This window comes from Thermobia domestica, chromosome 13 (genome assembly GCF_964235325.1).
Source record: "Thermobia domestica chromosome 13, izTheDome1.hap1.1, whole genome shotgun sequence".
Classification (NCBI taxonomy): Eukaryota; Metazoa; Arthropoda; class Insecta; order Zygentoma; family Lepismatidae; genus Thermobia; species Thermobia domestica.
In genome coordinates, this window is record NC_137466.1 from 13,503,879 (window position 1) to 13,525,082 (window position 21,204).

The 21,204-nt window shown below is 37.8% G+C and overlaps 1 protein-coding gene across 1 annotated transcript in view; it reads right to left on the bottom strand.

The window, feature by feature from the left end:
• The window catches only part of LOC145669127 (inactive pancreatic lipase-related protein 1-like), a 265,962-nt gene that overhangs the window by 16,524 nt on the left and 228,234 nt on the right, over nt 1-21,204 (bottom strand). The window lies entirely within an intron of this gene.

Consider the following 21,204-nt stretch of genomic DNA (forward strand, 5'->3'; position numbering starts at 1 on the left):
TAATACACATATACTCTGCTGTATTATATAGGCTTGGTAATCTGTGCTACATTAAATAGCGGTTAAAACATAGGTCATACTTTTTTATACATTGAGGGTTGCAAAGATAGGTGTTTGTAGTATCTGTGTAATTTCTCCTATGTAAAAATAGAGGTTTTAAAAAGTGGTCATAAAAGAGAACGACTACACCCCTAAAAATGTGTCATAAAACAGTTTACTGTACATGGTCAAATCTCTGCTATGTTAAATAGGGTTGGAAAATTTACTCATAGTCTAATGCTATGTAGCCTTTCTTGTGTAATATCTATTATGCTATATAATGGTTGCGGTATGTCAGAGGTGTGTTTATAATCTTTCTCTATGTTACATAGGAGTGCTGTTCTTAGTCTCTGAGTTCACAGTGTTATGTATTCTATACAATGTTACGTATGGGTTGATAAAAGGAAACGAATAGACCCCATTATTCTCCGTTATGTTAGTAGTCTTTTCTTGTTACATAGAAGTGCTGCTAAAATATGCGTTCGTAGTCTCTGTGCTCATAGCGTTATGTCATATTTGCTTATGTCAAAAGTGCTCATAAAAGTGAACGAATACACCCTGGCTATTGATTCATATTCTCTGCTGTATTAAATAGGGTGTAATCTGTGCTATGTTAAATAGTGGTTATAAATAGCCCATACTCTTTTATCAGCTCTGTTATGTTCGTAGTATTTGTGCAATATCTGATTGGATTATGTGTTTATTGTATTGAGTATTTTCTGCTATGTTAAAATAGGGGTTGAAAAATGTGCTCATAAAAGACAACGAATACACCCCCATTATTGTCAGTTATCTTAGTAGCCTTTGCTATGTTACATACTCTTATGTAATTTTTGCTCTGTTAAAATAGGGATGCAAAATATGCCATACTCTTATATGAGCTCTGCTATGTTCGTAGTCTTATGTAATTTCTGCCATGTTAACATAGGGGTTGCAAAATAAGCCATACTCCTTTATTAACTCTGCTATGTTACATAGTCTTATGTAATTCCTGCTATATTAAAATAAGTTTTGAGAAAGGTGCTCTTGAAAGAGAACGAAAACCTCCCTAAAATGGTTCATGTAAGGGAATAGAATGTTTGCTAAAATAGGGGTTGCTAATAAGCTATACTCTTTTATTAGCTCTGCTATGTTACATAGTCTCATGTAATATGTGCTATGTTAAAATAGGGGTTGAAAAAATTGGTCTTACAAGAAAGCAAGTACACCCCTTATTATGTTTGTAGTCTTGCTCTGTTACATAGGAGTGTTGCGTTCTTAGTCTCTGTGTAATTTCTGCTATGTTAAAATAAGGCTTTAAAAATCAGCTGAACTCTTTTATTAGCTCTGCTATGCTACATAGGCGTCTGTAATATGTACTGTGTTAAATAGAAGGTTTGAAAATATTTTATGGATGTGCTATGTTAGTAGTCTCTGTGTAATTTCTGCTTGTTAAAATAGGGGTTGAGAAAAGTAGTCATAAAAGGAAACGAGTACACCCCTAGAAAGTGGCCATACAAGGGAAGGAATACACCCCCATTTCAGGGTGTTCCATTTTCCATGGTCGGGCGGGACGTGGGTCATGCGTATCGTGTGACACTGGACTATCGAGTACTTCGGTTCAGGCGGGACCTGGATAGTTCTCTTATGATCCAGATCGATCATTTCTGCACTACTCACACCAGTTGGTGGTGATTAAGAACAGCTTGTAGCAACAGTAAATCTGTTTCACTAACCAAAACCCCTTTTCCTTTTTTCGTGATCCCAATTTTAGCTCTATTTCTGGCCAAATACGCACTGCTCCTCGTGAAACAGGATGTCTCCTAGATACTGCTGCATAGCAGTACGCTCCAAAGATGGTGAATTAACCATTAAGAGTGTACAATTTTCCGCCACACATGATTCAGCAGACTGACTTAACACTCGTGGTAATATTATGAAACTTTGGTAGTCTCAGGGATGGGCCGTGTTTGTTTCAGTCGTATTCTGGAGGAATTTCAATGCAATTTGATGTTAAGATGTGCAGTTTTGCAATGTCAGTCTCTTGCAGCATCACTTTGGCTTGAAAATTCTTATGGAAGTTTTATTTTTATGGCATTGGTAGTCCTCGTGTCAGTTTCGTTTTTTGCGTAGTGTATTACACAGAATTTTCCATTTTTCACAACAATAATCTTTTTCTTGTTGAAATTGTCGTCTGTCTGCCTGGCTTCTTTTTGTTTGTCATTCGTTTCCAGAATAACTGAGAACTCGTTAATTTCAGGGCGCATGTGCTATTATTATCAACTTACAGACTGACAAGAACGCAAAGAATATAACAAATTAATTAATATTACGGCATTTAAAAATCTACATATTACGTACTATATTACGTGCGATTATCTTAGTGCACATGTAATAGGAATATATGCCCTACGCAATAACTTCGAGAGTTGTTTCATAATTTCACATATCAGCAGATATTTTTGGAAGTGTATCCATTGTAGAATAGCAGAACACCAAGTATTTTCCAAGGAACATAATCTAACCGCAAAACAGTAAAATTATTGCTTTGAAATTATTTATAATATAGCACGGACTAACAAGCAATAAAAATTTCCTGAAGGATTCCTCGGTACTGGGAGTCTGACATAATATAACGAAGAAAATCAACTAGAATAATTTGTATCACTTGTTCTCTATAGAAAAACAAAATGGAACATTAACACAAAATCATACTTATACTATCATGAAAATCAATTATTATGAAAAATTTGAAGACTATAAAATACATATTTCCTCTGCTGCTTTTTGATGGATCAAGACAAAAGTTTTAGTTTGACTTGAAAATAAAACATAATACATTAATACATTTTATTGTTCACGTAGTTTTTAGTGTTCCCACGTAATAACTAAAAGAATCATGACAAGCATATTTTTAAGGAAATTTTCTTAAATATCCTTCAAGTATTTTTCCTTTGTAAGCAGAAATACCTCGTCCGCTACTTAAACTGAAAGCCCACACTCTTCCACATCGATCGAGGTATAACGTATTCCAGTGTTGCAGTGAAGGTCGGAACATTGACATAGTCATACCCCTACTTTCATGAAAATCTATTATTATAAACTCTGTAAAAACTATCAAAAAATTCATTTGCTGCTATTTGATGAATCATGATGAAATTTTCAGTGGAACATGAACATGAAATGGGACACATAAATGCATTTTATTATTCAAGTAGTTTGTAGGGTTGCCACATAATAACTAAAAGAATCGCGAGAATGGAAGCTTTTAGGGGGAAAGTTTCTTAAATATCTCTCAATTAGTTTCCTCTGTACACAGAAATGTCCTTTCATAACGTAAGCTAAAAGCGTGCAGTCTTATAAATCTATTCAGGTTAACTTTTTCCAGTGTTGCACTAACGGTCTGATCTATGGTCATTTAAAGAGATCCTATCGATGTCTGTAAATATACACGGGTGCTAAAGGTTTAAGGCCCCAAGACCCAGATGTTGCACTTATATGTTGACCAACAACTATGTTTTTGATTCCAAGGGCCCTAAGGAACATTTCTAAATTAGTGGGAAAAGTTCCGAAGAGGGGTGATTGTCATCCTCTTTGCCCTTGGTCTACAAGGAATATGTTGCAATGTAAATACTAAGGTACGTACTGGATTTGGTCACTTCAAATAGTTAGCCTTATTATGTTACATACCTTGTGTTCTGCTGTTCAATGTTTTTTCTTTTCTTTCTTTTATTTTTGTGTTGTTGAAATATGAAGGTTGTGGGGCGCGTGTCGCTGGTTCGTATCTGCAGCAATCATGTTATTATTTTGTTTTCTTCTATCCTTCTCTTTTGTTTTCCTTTCTGCTGCGTTCTTCATTATCCCGTATTACATGTGTTCTTCGCCCTCATAATATGTTTTTTTTCTATCTATAGAGATGTTCTGTTCTCTCTCCCGGAAGGTGTTGGGCATGCGAAATCTTTAGAGATTATTTAGTTGTCAAAATATTGTGGGCGGTCCGCAGTACCAGTCGGTCCATGTGATGATTCACCTGCCCGTCAAAAGGGAAAGTAAATTAATACTTTATCTCCATTGTGGAAAGTTTTTTGCTTATGTTTCTTGTCAAAATATATCTTTTGTTGCTCATAAGCCTTTAGTAAATTTTGACTTACTTTTTTCTTAATTTTACAAGTTGGTCTCTTAGGAGCTGTAGCTGGAGAGCAGTCTGTAATTGGCATTCGCCGATTGTCCTTGGTTTGTACCCGAACTTTAAAAATAAACTTGATTTCTTCGTTCCTAAATAAACGAAGCTGTTCAAAACCAAAAGTGATGTGAGATTAAAGTTTTGGCCATGTCTCATGATTTTGTTGGACAAAAAAATTAAAGAATTCTGTAGATTTATTCATGACCTCAACTAATCCCAAATTCTGGTGATTAAAAATAGGGCAGAACTTAAATTCAAAATTATATATTTCTTCTAGTTTTTTAAGTTTCTTCGCTCTGTGTACTGGGTGTTTGTTCAGATTAAGGAAAGGAAAGGCGCCTAATTTTAAAATAATTTCTTCCAATAAGAATTGTTCAATTGTATCTGCCGTGATGCTGTTAAGAGCTTTTGTCACTATATTACGAGTGTTTGTTTTGATATGCAACTAAAACGTATATTGGTTTCCCTTCTTCGTGTGGATAAGGTCTTAAAACGTCCAACATCTGTCGTTCTCCCATATTGCCTGGCGGGTGGTAAAGGAGTTTTCCTTGAATACGCCACTGGTGTGCCTTTACTTAAAGTTATTACGCGTCCCGTGGGGTTTGAGATTAATAACGTAACATCATTAATCGATATTTGCATGGTCATTGACTCCAATTCATATCGTTCTAACAATGATTGGAGTAATGATGTAAAGTGCTGCGCCATGATTTTTCTTCGGAAGTGAAACAGGAAAGTAGAAATGTGATTTTGCTGGGATCGTAATTTTACTAATTGTGAATAAATTTGCGTTTCTCTGCAAGTACAAGGAACGAGTAGTTCCTTGCGACATTTCCTCAGTTTCTTTTTTTTTCTTGGGAAAAGTAGGCGTCCTAGGTTTTCTGTATAATGATATAGAACTATGCTCTAGGTCTATTTGACAAAGAAGACTAGTGAGAATGTCGTTCCCAAAAATTGGACTGAATTCTGCATCAATAATGCGGAAATAATGGTAAAAGTTAGTGGTGCCAATTTGAAATTTAATTAGAGCTATTTCCTTCAAAGTCAGATCTTTATTTTCGATGCCCTTGATACGAGTCTTAAATGGTATTAATTTGCAATTTGGAGGTACGTCTCGTCTGGACCATAAGCTAAGACTGAATCCAGTGTCTATTATTACTGGGAAACTGCTTGAATTTACTCTAATATTAAGTAATAATTTATTATTTTCTGTCCACAGTTTAATATGTTCTCGGCGATCGTTGTAGGTTGCCTGAGTAAAAAAATTGTCCTCCGTATCATTAAAAGTTTCCGCTACTGCCTGCTCTTTTTGAATGTGATGGCTTTTTAATTGTAGTCGTTTCTCTGTGGCTCACGCCGACTTTTTTTAAATGGCCCGCGAGTCTTGAGTTTGGCCTGCGAACCCACATAGGAGTTTCCCTGGTTGGAATTTTTTTCATTATCCATACATGAAGATGCGCCGTGGTTCTTATAACATATTGCACACACAGGTATTTTATCGCCTTTTACAAAATTTTTATTTTCCCTACCAACATTATTTCCTTTGTTGGTATTCTTTGCTCCCGCTTTCTGTACGTTTCCTTGACGAAGTTCCCTTTGTTATTACGTCTAACCAGGGGTGATATCGAAACTGCACCTTGAATTGGGAGACATTCTATTTATTTCCTGATAGGACTTCTCGAGCAAGTTCCAAAACAGGTGTTCGTTTCTTGCCCGGAAGTGACCCCGCCTTTGCAGGAGCTAAAATATATAGAATATTTTGACCTATTTTCTATAGCAGATGTACATAAAGTACGTTGCTACCCCTAAAAGTTGAAACCTATGCTAAAACGCCAAAACACCTGTTTCATCATTGTAAAAGCATAATTTAACGAAGTGAAAATATTTGCCCCAGGGTCTCCACAGGGTCCCAGGTGGGGTCCGGGTCTATCTCAAAATTTGCAATTGAAAAGAGGGGCAAGTAGCATATCGTTTGAAAGCTAGTGTTAAAAGAAAAACGATAACAGAAGTCTCACAGCTCTAATCAAACTCTGTGCAAAATGGCGGAAGATTCAAAATTTGAAAACAGTCTGCAGCTAACAGTGCATGGCCACCACTAGAATTCCAAACCTGTGATACAGGTGTCAAAATTCTAAAACACGTGTTTCATTATTTGAAAAGTGCTATTTATCGAAATGATAATGTTTACCTCAGGTTTCCCGCAGGGTACCAGGTGGGGTCCAACTCAAAATTGGCAATTGTAGACAAACACCGTGCTCGTGGGTTTCCTCGGCGTTCTCCCGTTTCCTCCCACTTTCTTCATTCCACCATTTCACTTATCTCTCATCATCACCGTCTTCTTTAGCCTAACCGGCATAAGCGTAGGACGTAAAACCTACAGATTTCATTTCAAAATTGGCAATTGAAAAGAGAGGCAAGTAGTATATCGTTTGAAAGCTAGTGTTAAAAAAAACGATAACAGAAGTTTCACAGCTCAATGCAAACTCTGTGTGAAATGGCGGAAGATTCAAAATTTGAAAACACTGCATGGCCACCACTAGAATTCCAAAACTGTGATACAGGTGTCAAAATTCGAAAACATGTGTTACAGTATTGAAAACGTGCAATTTATCTAAATGAAAATGTTTGCCCCAGAGCCCTCGTAGGGTCCCACGCGGAGTCTACATCGAAGTTTTCATTTGGAAAGGCTTCAAAAAGTATATCGTTTATATGATATCGTTCTTCAACTTTCCGACGACCCGCCTGGTAGAAGCAGTCTAGAAGATACGGCTCCGTCGAATGTTGTTTGCTGAAGCTTGGCTTATGTTCTGGTCTATTTGTGAGAGCCACGTAAGTCACACGCCACTGTCGTAGCTGCCGGGACTGTATCTTTGTTATACAGGTACACAGGTGTATGAGGGCCATATGCATGACAATCACTCTACGGCGTGATATTGAGGCTTGAGTGTCTCGTGGAGGGGTGCGGCCATGCTATTGTTCATGAAGAAGTGATAAAAGCACAGTGGTTGGAGTCACCAACTGCACTGAATAAAACTCTTCTCCATGCAGTGTTCGTCGTCCGGAATCGAACATGTCGAGAAAGCTGGATCCTTTGTGTGAAAACGGAAAGACAAGTCTCTCACTGACTGGTAACTAAAATCATCAGAAAGGTCGATGTATCCACATTTGCCGAAAGCCTACTTGATCATATCTTGGAATCTGGGTGATTTCAACTGATTTAGTGTTACCCCAATCAAGTGGGAACTGGAATACCGATTTGTCATGTCTAGCTTGTCTCCAAGTCCTTCATTCCGAACATGCTTGTGGGCACGCTTTACCATCATTTTTCTGTAAACAATATATCCCACATCGAATGGCTGTCAATAGGAAGTACAGCTTGGAGTGATTGTTCCTAGATGTAAGTCAGGACACTCTTGATACAAGTCCGGATCTCTCAAGATGGCTGCGTCGTCTTTCAACAAAAGACACAAAGTTCCAACGTCTCGAACAGGATATGGCACGTATTCCTTGAATATTGCCTTTGTCATAATTCTTGACTTGTTGGTTCTGATTATGACTTCAGAGATCTGAGGGATTTTACATTGGACCCTTGATCCAAATTTCCCGGATGGTTCGCGGAGCACAATGACAGTCAGGCCCACGAGCTTTCCTGATGCCGAAATCGCTTCCTGGACTGTGTAAGAATGTATCACTTTTGATTCGCATCTTACTTGAGTTTCGACATTGTTTACTCCACGTTGAGTTAGAGTTCGTGGTGTTAGTAATTCATAATTGAATCCATTTTGATCAAGATTTACAATTTGATCAAGATTGTAGTTATCCTCTTCAATCTTCCGGCTGATTTGTTGAATGTAGCTGTCAAATTTGTTTGAACGTTCCAGTGCTTTTGTTTTGGCTGCCATTGTCATGATTTTTGTGATTTTTCTGGAACCCCAGTTCATTTCTCTCATTAGTCGGCGGATCCAGAATCGGGATAGCTTGAAACCAGTAACCCCTAGCTTCCGCGATTGTTCCAAGGCTTCCACGGCAATGCCTTCTTCAGTGATCCTGAAAAAATGCGGAGCAGCGCGTTGATTTTTCTACCATGCTTTGACAGATTCTCGGAGTTCTGCTAGTTTGATCCGCTTGGATGCCTTGTCCAGGAATAGTTTCATCTGAATGATGTCACTTGTACAGATGTCAACTCTTGCTACACGTTTCTCATCCTTGAGTTTGCGACCACTGGATGCGTTGTTATAAGCTACTACACTATCCCGCAATTTCGTTTCACTCCATGATCTCCAAAATGCGGTTTCCTGAGAAGGATTTGGGTCCAGGTAGTCGTAATCAGGATCGCCTTCGGTACCCGAAGCAGTTCCTTGTTGACTTGATGTCGTGTCCAAGGGCTGGAATTGAGTATTATCTTCGAACGTAACATAATCGTCTACGGTTATTGTAATGTCATGGAGAACAGAGTTTGTCACCATCAACTTGATGAACTTGTGAACCTTCTTTGCAATCTAGAGAATCAATTTTCTAGGTGTAAGTCAACGATATTGCAAATTGACTAACACAACTTTTCATTCAAGCTAGTCATAGGCTATAAGTCTGGGTTGCTGGCTTTCTAAATTCGTCATTGCAAACGTTCAATGTATAGAAATGAAAACGTATGTCCTGGTGTCCCTATATGCGGGCAGCGGTCAAACTACACATTTTCAAATGGGTTAAGTAGTATTTTCTTTCAAAGTTTCTCAAAACAGACAGCGTATGGAACCAATCTTTCGTCTCTACGCCAATCCTGTGCAAAATGGTGAGGTGTTAACACTACGTCTACATGCTGAATCTTAAAGTTCATGACCACCTCTTACACCTAAAGCTTTGAAACAAACGTCGAACTATGTGGTTCTTCACATCAAAACGACACTTGTAAATGCAAAACAGCCACGTGGTCTAGAGGTTTCTAGATCGTTTCTACCAGACGAGCTGTCGGTAAGTTGTAGGGGGATACCTTTCAAACGATATGCTACGTGCCCCTCTTTTCAATTGCCAATTTTGAGTTGGACCCCACCTGGGACCCTACGGGAAACCTGAGGTAAACGTTATCATTTCGATAAATGGCACTTTTCAAATAATGAAACACGCGTTTTAGAATTTTGACACCTGTATCACAATTTTGGAATTCTAGTGGTGGCCATGCACTGTTAGCTGCAGACTGTTTTCAAATTTTGAATCTTCCGCCATTTCGCACAGAGTTTGATTAGAGCTGTGAGACTTCTGTTATCGTTTTTCTTTTAACACCAGCTTTCAAACGATATGCTACTTGCCCCTCTTTTCAATTGCAAATTTTGAGTTGGACCCGGATCCCACCTGGGACCTTGTGGAGACCCTGGGGCAAATATTTTCACTTCGTTAAATTATGCTTTTACAATGACGAAACAGGTGTTTTGGCGTTTTAGCATAGGTTTCAACTTTTAGGGGTAGCAACGTACTTTATGTACACCTGCTATAGAAAATAGGACAAAATGTAATATTTTAGCCCTGCAAAGGCGGGGTCACTTCCGGGCAAAAAACGAACACCTGTTTTGGAACTTGCTCGAGATATCCTATCAGGAAATATATAGAATGTCTCCCAATTCAAGGTGCAGTTTCGATATCATCCCTGGTAAGAGTAATCTTCATGGCATTCTGTGCTACCATTAATAATAATTTGGCCACTTGTGGGCTCAGTTTGGTCCGTGTGAGGAGGTTGTAAGGGCGGGTTTTGACTTCGCTGGGGTCCGGATTTAAAACTTCAGTCCGAATGAAAGTTGACTATTTAGGGGAAATATTCTGCAATGGAGGTGCAGAAGGTAAGGATTGCGAATAGAAAGAAGCAGGTTGGGTGTTATGCAGAGTAGAAATTGGCTGTTGTGCATAGGATTGCATTAACAAACTAGGATTCGTTTGGTTACGAAAGTCAGTAAAGGAAATGTTGAGGGGCGGTTAGGTTGGCCGATTAAAGAATGAATTGGCTGTTACAATTCCACACTGTTCTTCTTTTGCATGAAATCCTCAGCCTTTTTGAATTCGAGGAGCCGATCCTGCAACTGCTGGACTGTTCTGAAGATTCCAATGCTATCTTCTGTAAAAGGTTTCTTTGTAATCCAAATGAAAGATAATGAATCTTCTATCCCTCTGAAGGCGCTGGCATTAGCTGTCTAATGGCCCTTAATTTCCTTAAGAAATATTAATCGACCGACTCATTTTCGTTCTGCTGTATTGAAAGATTTCTAAATTCTGACTTGGACGAGACAATGAAATTAATTTAGTTTTAAGTTGATCGTAATCTAAGGTGTGAAATTGATTCTGATTTTGTAGTTGTAATACGAAATCGGGAGCTACGTCCTGTAAATACATTGGGAGAATTTATTTCTTCTTTTCGGGGGTTAATGTCTGGAGTAAAGCCAAATGATCAAATAAAATGAAAAATCGATCCGGATCATCTGTACTGTGACCTGAGTATCTAGATAGATGGGGAATATCAATAGGTATTCGGGATCCTAATTCTTCCATATTACTATCCAATTCTTTAGAACGAATCGATATACAGCTTAGAGTAATGAGAGTGCTAGAACAACATGGGTATTACTTTTATATAATCCTGTCTTAATAATACTAACACACTGTACTTTAAAAGTTGCTAAGTCCGTTCTGCCGTTAAGAAAAAAGCGTCCCGTAGAAAAGTCCTTTTTAAAATGTCTGTAAATAGACGCCGACGCATCTACCATGTAAAATTATCTCAGTTTATGTAAGGTAGAGCAACGACTACACGGGAATTTGAACTTTCCCATTACCTTTTACTATAATAAGATCTTCTTATATACAGAAATGTATTACAATAAGCACTCAGTCTAATATTTTAGGTAAGATATGAAAGGAACCCAATGACCGACCGTCTTAGGGCTTTGTAGGTGACGTTACTCTCTTTGACCGGGCGTCATGAGAGAGGATAAGTTTGTATGATTAGGTGTCTCTCTCGGTGACTGGGCGTCGTGAGAGAGAAAGGGAATCCAATGACCGAGCGTCTTAGGGCTTAAGGATAGGTATCTCCGAATTGACCAAGCGTCGTGAGAAGATAAGGTAAACCCAATAAACGGGCGCCTTAGAGCTTTAGGTGGTTTGATCAACTTGGATATATTGATGCTTGTTGAGGCGTGTTTTATCCTAAAGTGTCGGCTAGCTTCGGTGATCTCCGTCTTGCAGACTGTTGGCGATTGTGGGCGACTCATCTTAGGTACTGTCGTCTGCGTGGTATTTGTTTATTGTCAACACGTGTAGTACACATATTGTTATCGCATGATATGAAGACACACCCGGGAGATGAGTTACAAGATGTTATGCTACATGCACTCGGGAGTCACTAGCATTCTTTGCATTGTGGACCGGACTGTAAAGAAACTTATTTCCTCAGTAACAATTATACTGTAAGGTTATATACTTCCGTACGTGGCAAAAACTACACTTAGGTATATTTGTAAAACCCTTGGGTATCTATGTTACCATATTTGTTTGAAGTATTTTTGTTCAACGAAACATAGAATAAAGAACAGGTAAAATTAAAGCCTATTGGAATATAGCGTTGCAATATACGAAATTAATACATTTCTATAGCGTATAAACAAATTTTGGTTTCACTAACCTAACCTCCATAAACTTAACGTACACTAACAAAATCAACATTACCTAACAAAGCACAACCCACCATAAATTAACATACCGTATGTAAGAATAATATGGCAGAGTAATAAAAATATCCCGGGCCAGTTTTACTACCTTGTGTTTCTCATTGCTGGAATTATTTTAGAGGCAAGCTTTATTTGTTGGTTTATTAAGAGATGTAGGTTTCATATATGTAGTAATCGTTTACCTAAGTACGCTATTATGAATACTATGGCAGAGGGGTAAAATATCCCGGGACAAATTTACGGGAGAGTAAATATTTAAGGAGTATAACTGAACCGTTACACAGGCCCTGATTACACACAAGTACTATTGCTTAAATATACCTTAAATATGTCAATATTTTTCTTCTTTAAATAAACAAAGAAACACGTTCGTGTTCAATACCACCACTTTCAATTTTAATATAATATAATAAAAAATAAGTTGTAATTAAATCTTCATAATATATTGCTATAGAATCATACATATACTAATAGAGTTGCATCCCCTTCATTCAATACGTACAAAGTAGTTCATATTGTATACTGTTAGCTGTCATTACTTACGCATTCATAGTTGTTATGCTTTATTTTGTGCAAGTTTATTTTAAACTTACCAAAACTTGACTTTCTAAGTGCACGTGAAAGAAGAATGCATGAGCAGAATTATTATCTGTGCAGGCGATCAATCTGTGAACCATCGCATAATATGTGCAAATTTAGCGCACTATCATTCTTCCTTCCACTGTGCGGGAGCAAGTAAAGAATTCGGGTATCACAATACTGAGCCATGTTGTAAAGTTATAAATATTACTAATATATTTTTCCATCTATTAAAATGCCACCATTGCAATTAAGAGCGATTTCTTCTTTTTTTGTTTGTCCGTCATCCCGGTTAATTAAGAGCGTTTTTTTTTGTTAAGGAGGAAGAGACAGTATGGGTTCACTAGTAGAGTTGAAGTCTATGATAAAAGGATTTTCATCCTTCTGCCTCTCAGAGGGTTACGCCCTCTCATTGGCATGCGATTCTTATACAGAAAATAGGCGCAAGGAAAGTTAGGTGATGGGCTAGGAGATATTCTTTATTAACTGCTGAAGTGGAGCATCTATTAAAAGGGTTGTGTACTCATCGTCATTTATTTTAATTAATCGTTTTACAGTTATTTTAATTTATGCTGAAATATATAATACATAGTGCAACAATACCTGTAAATTTGAATAATTATATAATGCAGAAGAGAAAAGATGAAATTAATGCAAAAGAAGAAAAGAAAACTTAAACATGTTTAATTATAAGTGACGCAAATTCAAAAATATAGAATAGGTGCAACATGTGGCCAATGAAATTATGAGGAGTGAAAATGATAAATGACATGAAGTGGTAGCACGTCAAAAACATAAATGTGTTAATCAGACAGTTGAAGGGTTATATCTTCTGTCCCGGGGCGACTCGGGACTAATGAACACAGGGGACGCTCTTGTTAATGGTGAGGATCTTCGTGCAATAATGGAAAAAGATGAGGAATGTGATCGGCAATGAAATAAATGTCGTAGATTTCTCGTTCGTCCGGAGTCAAGTGTGTGCTGTTGATATATAGAGATATAAATATGTTTAATGGTGAAAGTATGAACCAGTAGGTGGAGTCCGTGAGAGCATCGTAGAGAAGAATGTCTAAAAAGAGCGGATGACGTGTGTATATGCATGAGTTGATATATCTGATACGGAGTTCTACAAGATGTTCTGTAATTTTCGGAAACGAGATATATTCATAGGTGAGCCATGTGGGATATGGTAGCTTAAGGCGATAAGCTAGACGAATAACATGCCTCTCCAATATGCAGAGCTTTTCGTAATAAGAAGCAGAAGCATTACACCAGGCAGTATGGCCATAAGTGACGATAGGACGGAGGAACGCCTTATAGGTGTGAAGAAAGACATCCGCTTTTAAGCCCCAAGTTGTTCCAGTGAGTCGGCGTAAGAGATTCAATTGATTTTTAGCCTTAGCAGTTAGCCTCTCCAGGTGGGCGTTCCAGGTGAGCTTAGAATCGAAGACCACGCATAAGTAGATGACAGTGGGTGTAGGATGTATAAGATATCCATCGATAGTGACTCGGAGAAGAGTTGGGTTCCTGTGAACTCTGGAACGTCTTTTAGGTTGTAAGAACACTACTGCTTGTGTTTTTTCTTCGTTGATAGTTAGATGCCACTTCTTGCACTAGGTGATGAAATTATTGAGTGTAGTTTGAAGAGCAGTATTAAGTTGATGTACAGTTTTGCCAAGAGCGAGGAAAGCCGTATCGTCGGCATATTGAAAAATGAATACAGAGTGAGTAGAAGGTATGTCGGAAGCATAAAGTATATACAATAAGGGGCTAAGTGCTGATCTCTGAGGAACTCCAGTAAACGGAAATACAGGCCAAAAGAGCACATTACCAACAGTGACATAAGTAATACGATTTGTAAGAAAAGAGTGGATGAGCCTCAAATAGCACATGGGAAGATTGAACGACTGAAGTTTTTGAATTAGTCCATAATGCCAAACCTTATCAAAAGCCTTTTCTAAATCCATGAGTATAAGACACGATGAGAATGCTTTGTTATACTGGTTTGTGATGATAGTACTAAGGCTAAGCAATTGGTCATTTATTGAGAAACGTGGTCTGAAGCCTGCTTGATGAATAGGTAGTATGTTACATGCTTCCAGGTATGAATGAAGCCGGCACACGAGAATTTTCTCTAGTAGCTTACTGAATACTGATATAAGTTGGATTGGTCTATAAGAGCTGACAGAATGTATAGGCTTATTTGGTTTATGAAACATGCAAACTTTTGATACTTTCCATTCCAATGGATAGATACCAGTTTGTAGGATAAAATTGTAGATTGCGACCAGGAGGACCAGCAGGGATTGTGGAGCTTCTTCAATATGACGGTAAGAGACATTATCAATTACTGGTGCTGCATTCCTTTTCCTCTTTAGTGCGGTTTGAAGTTCAGCAGGGGTGATAGGTGCTGTAAGAGGATGCTCCGGATCAATGACATGCTCTGTGGAAGGCTGCAGAGCAGGGATGCTAGATAGGTTTATCCGTTCCGAACGTGCGGAAGCGGCAGAAGGAGTAAACACAGTCTGTAACTAAGTAGGAAAGGCGTTCGCTTTATCTTGATCCGAAAAGAGAGGTGTGCCATGGTCAATGAGAGGGTAGGTAGTTTTGGTGTTCTTTCCAGCAAGTTGATTGAAACGCTTCCAATATCTAGAAGGATGTGCGTCCTCAGATAAGTTATTACATGTTTTAATCCAATTCCAACATTTATATGCATCCAGATAGTTTTTAACTGTGCGTTGCCAGTGACGGTGGTGCCGAAGAGACTCACGGTTGCCTGTTCAATAATAGTCGCGAAAATGTTGTCGCGCTTTCTGTGCAAGTGCAAGGTAGGTAGGAGTCAATTTCGGCTTATAAGGATGTACTTGATCTTCCGGAATGTGATGCTGAGAGCTGCGTTGTATTGCAGTAATGACAGTATTGAGACAAGAAGCGAGGTCAGTGTCATTACTAGGTGGTGTTACACTAGGAAGTGTATCCTCAATTTCTTATCGGAATTCAGGCCAATGAGCCTTATCATATCTCAGGACAGAGAGAGGCGCAAGTACAGGACGATTGGAAGCCCATGTGTTAACGTTAGTTTTACTGGATGATGGTCACTAAAAATAGAGTCGAGCACCTCAAGCTGGCATTTATTGATGAGATTCAGAGATGTAATAACAACATCTGGTGTAGTTTGGAGGTCTAGTGTGCTTAGGAAGAACATGAATATAGAGCTGAAGATGGTCAGTTATATACTCTTGAAATTAATCTTTTTCTCTAGCACTCCTACTATGGATGTTAATATCTGCCATGATAACGATATTGGAAAAGGTATTCGCTATATATCGGAAATATTCTAACGGTAAAGGTTGGCGTAGTCTAATATAGATTGTACTGAAATTTATAGTTATTGATGGGAAGTATATGGAACAAAGTAGGTACTCCGGGATATTATGGAAAGCTTGTGGGGTATGTCCTAATTAAATATATTGGAGAATGTCCTATTGCGACTCCACCTTGGCCACGAGCCATGTGGTCGTAATAATCGTGACGTAATAATAGATATCCAGGAATGCGAGCTAATATATTTGATTTTAATGCGGTTTCGTTTAGAGCAAATACAGTGATATGTTCCTCGAGTAACAGAGCTTCTAACAAACGTCTGTGTTGTAAAAATGATCGTATATTAACAAAGAGGAAACTAATCTCCATAATGAAATATATATATATATATATGAGTTTATACTGCAGGTTTCAGTAACCCAACATGGAAATGAACATAATTGTTGGAATAGGTGGCATGAAGATTTATGTGAAAAATTGAGTTTGCGGCAGATAAGATATGTTGAGTAATATGGACTCTCTGAAATGGAAAGATGTTTTGAAGTACTAAACTGATAAAGCGGAGAAAATCTACTGTGAGTGGAGGTAATATGGATTGATTAGGTTGAACTGTAGGGTCTGTCGTCTTTAATGGTACAGTTAATTCCGGACGTTTAGGTGTTGGTGCTGGTTTAGCTTTGCAACGGTAGCTGTACGTAGGATGAAGCCCACTACCACATGTGTTGCATTTAAGTGGTCCTTGTAGATTAGGACAAATTTTGGTGTCATGGAGCCCGGAGCAATAGCCGCATTTCGGTTGATTAGGACAGTTTGCTGTAGTGTGGCCATTGTATATCTGACACTTTTCGCAGCGAATCGGTAATGGTCCATTAGTCTTAGATGGTTCAACAAGATGTATTCGCTTATATATAGGTGCACCAAATCGAAGGAGGTAATCAATAGTGTCCTGTCGCTGAGATAGAGAGCGTACTAGATATGTCGGACCAATATTATTTCAAATGCGTATGCATTTATCAACTGGAATTCCTTCTGGTTTAAGTTCCTCCTGAATTTCCTCATCTGTTAGATCGGGTGAAACACCTTTAATTACAACAGATAGAAAAGGTTGCTTTCTAGGTGGCGGAGATTGTTTCTGTCTTTTATCTGTTAGCTTAGTAAGTTTAGCGTTCTTACCAAAGATTTCGTAAGAAGCTTTATTGCGTATAGTTATTCCAAAGTTTGGATCTTTCGATTTTAGTATGTAGCCATTTTTGGTTTTAACTATTTGAGCTAGAGTATACCGGACCCAAGGATCATACGTCATTATTTGGAGAAAGATCATTTATGGATTGGTGTATTTAGCGTCGTAATCAGTGAGAAGGAAGTGATAAAGTTCGATATGAGCTTGTGATGAAAGATTTGGAGACACCGTAGTAGAATTTTGTTGTGGATCGACCTCGATATCCATGGAAGACATTGGTGAATGGGACCGTATACGTTTCGCAGACTGAGTAGATTCGGTAGATGGATGACGATCTTTAGATATATTTGACAAAGGCTCGTTTCCCCATGAGAAATGCCGGGAGCGAGTGGATGGCGCGCGGTGTGCCGGTTGTGTTAGAGAAGTACTTGGATTAGAATGAATAGTTTGTGGTAAGCCACTATGTCGTCCGAGTCTCGATTGTCCAAGTGAGTTGCCAGAGTCCGCCATAGTGATGAAATATCCTAGGGCCGAAGCCCAAATGAGGATGAAGGTGAAAGGAAGTATGATAAGATGAGGTTTCAAAAACCAAGCTGCCCTCCGAAAGTGAAAACTTTCGTCAATCCTCTGAGTGCAGTACGTGTGCTTTGTTCACAAATGCGTATTGCAACACTTGATCCTCGCTCGCACATTAACTCACACAAGAGAGGTTAGGCCCCTTGATTCAGTATCTGATTTAGAGCGACTGAGTTCCAACCTATAGCTTCAGCTTTCAAACCTTTGATTTACGGTTATCTGTGATTTTACGTATATAGCAAAGACAAATATTTTTAAAAGGTGACCTTCAAAGAGATCTTTTTCACTGTTTATCCTTTTAAAATATTGTTCAAAGCCTTTGCATTTTAATAAGCCTTCTCCGAAACAAATGCAAATGACTTGTACTGCCATCTCTGGAGTTTTTAAAACTATATGTTTGTGGTAAATCCTTTCGACAGTGAGATCTCGGAAACTGCACGCTCTAGAAAGATGACGTTTCAACTGATCGATTTCAAATTTTGCGTACATTGTCCAGTGTTAACTCAATATTTAAAAAAAAACATGGATATTATTTATTTATTTCATTTTTAAGGGTACACTGGAAGTGTTGAAATTAACAGGTTGACTGCCAAAGTGATTTGAGGATACTGCTCCCAGGAGGTCATAAATTTCTTCTTACCTTTGGCTCAATTATGGAGAGTCATGTCACATTTTTGTAGCGATATTTTGCTTCTCCTGAAAATGTACCAATGGGAGCCGAGCACCATATGTCATGCTCATGGTCTCACAGTAATTTGTGACAATGAGCATCTTATATGATGCTCAAGAACCTGAATAGGTTGGTAATTTGTTATATCGAGCATGAGCATCATATATGGTGCTCACGGCCCCACAGAAAAATAAGGTGAGCACCACATATGATGGTCATGCCAGTCAACCTGTTAAAAAAAATTGAAGCATCATATCCTACCTACTATACATTCCAACTCCATAAAATTGTATATAGGGGCTGCGTATATCTCAGGTGTTTGTTTCATGGCCAAATTATAATGAAAAACGAAAGATAACCATTTCTCCAGTTTAACAGTAAGTTCAATCTTTACTGTTTGGAGTGTTTTGCCCAATGAACACCATATATCACTGACATTATAATTGATTGTATGTGTAATGTATTAGCTTATTCCAAAATGTATAAAACGATAATCATGCATGTTGTTCTGTATGGTTGCGAAATATAGTCTCTTACTCGGAACGAAGAAAATAGATTGAAAGTATTTGAGAACAAGATCCTGAGACGTATATTCGGACCCAAGAGAAACGGGAATAGGGAATGGCGGAATCTTCATAACGAGTAACTAAATAATTTATACGGTTTATCCAACATTGTTAGGGTCATCAAATCTAGGAGGCTCAGGTCGGCAGGTCATGTAGCCAGGATGAAAGGACGAACGCTTTCAAGATCTTAACTAGAAAATCAACCGGAAACGACCATTAGGAAGACGTAGACGCAGATGGGAGGATAATATTAAGATGGATCTCGCAGAAATAGGAATATAAAGTAGAAACTGGGTCCAATTGGCTAAGGATAGAAGTCAGTGGAGAGATTGTGTGAACGCGGCATTGAACCTCCGGGTTCCATAGGCCATTGAGTTACTTAATTTATGTATTTGCTTATTACACACTACATGCAAAAAGAAAAAAACACAGATCATACATGAGTTAAAAACTCCAGCCGGAACTAGGCTCAAATCTAGCAACCGGCACGAGATATTGAAAAAGTAATCGAAAAAATCTCGCCTTTACGGTATCTCTTGCCGATTTTTTTTTTTTTAACCAAGACTTCTTTCACTTGTGTCTGCAAAGGATCATGTACACATGTGAGGAATAACAAGGAAATTCATGCTCACATGTGAATGATGCGCTGTGTAGAGAGCGTAGTTTCAGCTAGTACACGCACACACACACACACATATATATATATATATATATATATATATATATATATATATATATATATATATATATATATATATATATATATATATATATATAAGTACTATTAAGCTATTTCATGTTTCAATCATCACGAGTCCCCGATTACAGTGTTTTGTTGAGTATTGGTCTGTGTGAGGCCTCAAGGACAAAGTTTACTCAGACTAATCTAATTCTGTTACAATCCTAGTATCTTCTTTCCAACTTATACTTCCTTGTTCGACACGTTCTTAAAATGTAGACCATGAAGTTTAACTTTGTTTTTAAATAAACTACAGTGTGTCGCACAGAAACAAGAACATTTGAAAATTTCTACAAAGTATTTTAACAACGTTCTTATCCAGGATTATAAGTAATTAATTTCATGGCGGATGAACTCCATCTGGACCACTTACAACCTATCAATATTTTCATTAAATATAATATTTTTAAGGTAAACGCATGATTCATTGCTTTATAGTAAGAGTGCTCTTAGTCATTTCATTGATACACGATTAATAAAAGGCAAAGCCCTACCCGTTGGTGTAGTGGCTAGTGCGTGTGATTTGGCGGACATAGTCTAGTGTTCGATTCCCTGTTGTAATAGTCCGTTACATGATTGTTCTCCAGTTGTGATTTGAGAAGGTAATTTGGAAAGAAGCCTAGTTGGAAGATATTTCATTAAAAAGAAAAAGAAACAAAAAATATCATAAGAACAAACTAAAGGGGAGTAAAATTTTAAATGATTGTATATTTCTAGAAAGAATTTATTTAAAAAAAAAAAGTTCTGTTTCTATGTTTTGCATTTCATTGTGATATAAAATTCGGAAACAAAATGTAAAGAGAAATAAAGGCAATAACGCGGAGATGCTGGCAACATTGTTTATGAGTTTTGGTGACGAAGCTTCTCCTTCGCTGTTATGACTTGGTTTCTTACTTCGGTGACGTGCGAAACAGCTAGGATTGCTTCCCTTGTATAGGTGTATGTTTTGGTTTCGCTTGGTTACCAGGTTGTGTTTGATAGTGTTGAGAGTTAATGGAGAAAAATAGTGATGAAGGTGAAGTGAGTTTGTTTAAAGGCATTCATACGGCGTGAAGTTTACATATTGATATTCCTTCCGTTTGAGTGAATTTGTGATAAGTTAATTGAAGGTTAACAAAGAGGGCTTCCAAACAAGTGATTTTGGGAGGGCAGTCGCGTGGTCATTAGTACGTACACTCTAAGGACTGTCTTAAGAAATGCTTCATCTGGAATTTGTGAATTTATTACTTTTTTCATATTAGTGAAAGTTTTAAAATTTGAATTTGGCTTAATGTTTAGTGCGGAGTTGGACGGCTCACTTCATCTTGGTTTTCGATACTATAATTCAGTCTAGAGCGGAAGTTTTATGCCACTGAGATGAGGAGATTTTAGTCTTTAGATAGAAAGGAAATATACGGAAAATGAGGCGGAAAGATAAACTTGGTAAATGTACCGTATTTATTTTCATTATTTACTGTAGTGGGTTCATTAAACCTAGGGCGTTGTTTGATTGTTCTTTGGTTGTGAACTATACGTTAGAAGGCAGGTGTGAGTAGAATCAGTATCCAAGAAATTATTTTTTAAAAATCAAGTGTTTTGGCTGCAGGTTAAACAAAAAAAAAAAAAAAAACATCCCCCACACAAATTGAAATTGAATTTTGTACTTGATCTTGGACCAATTGAATTT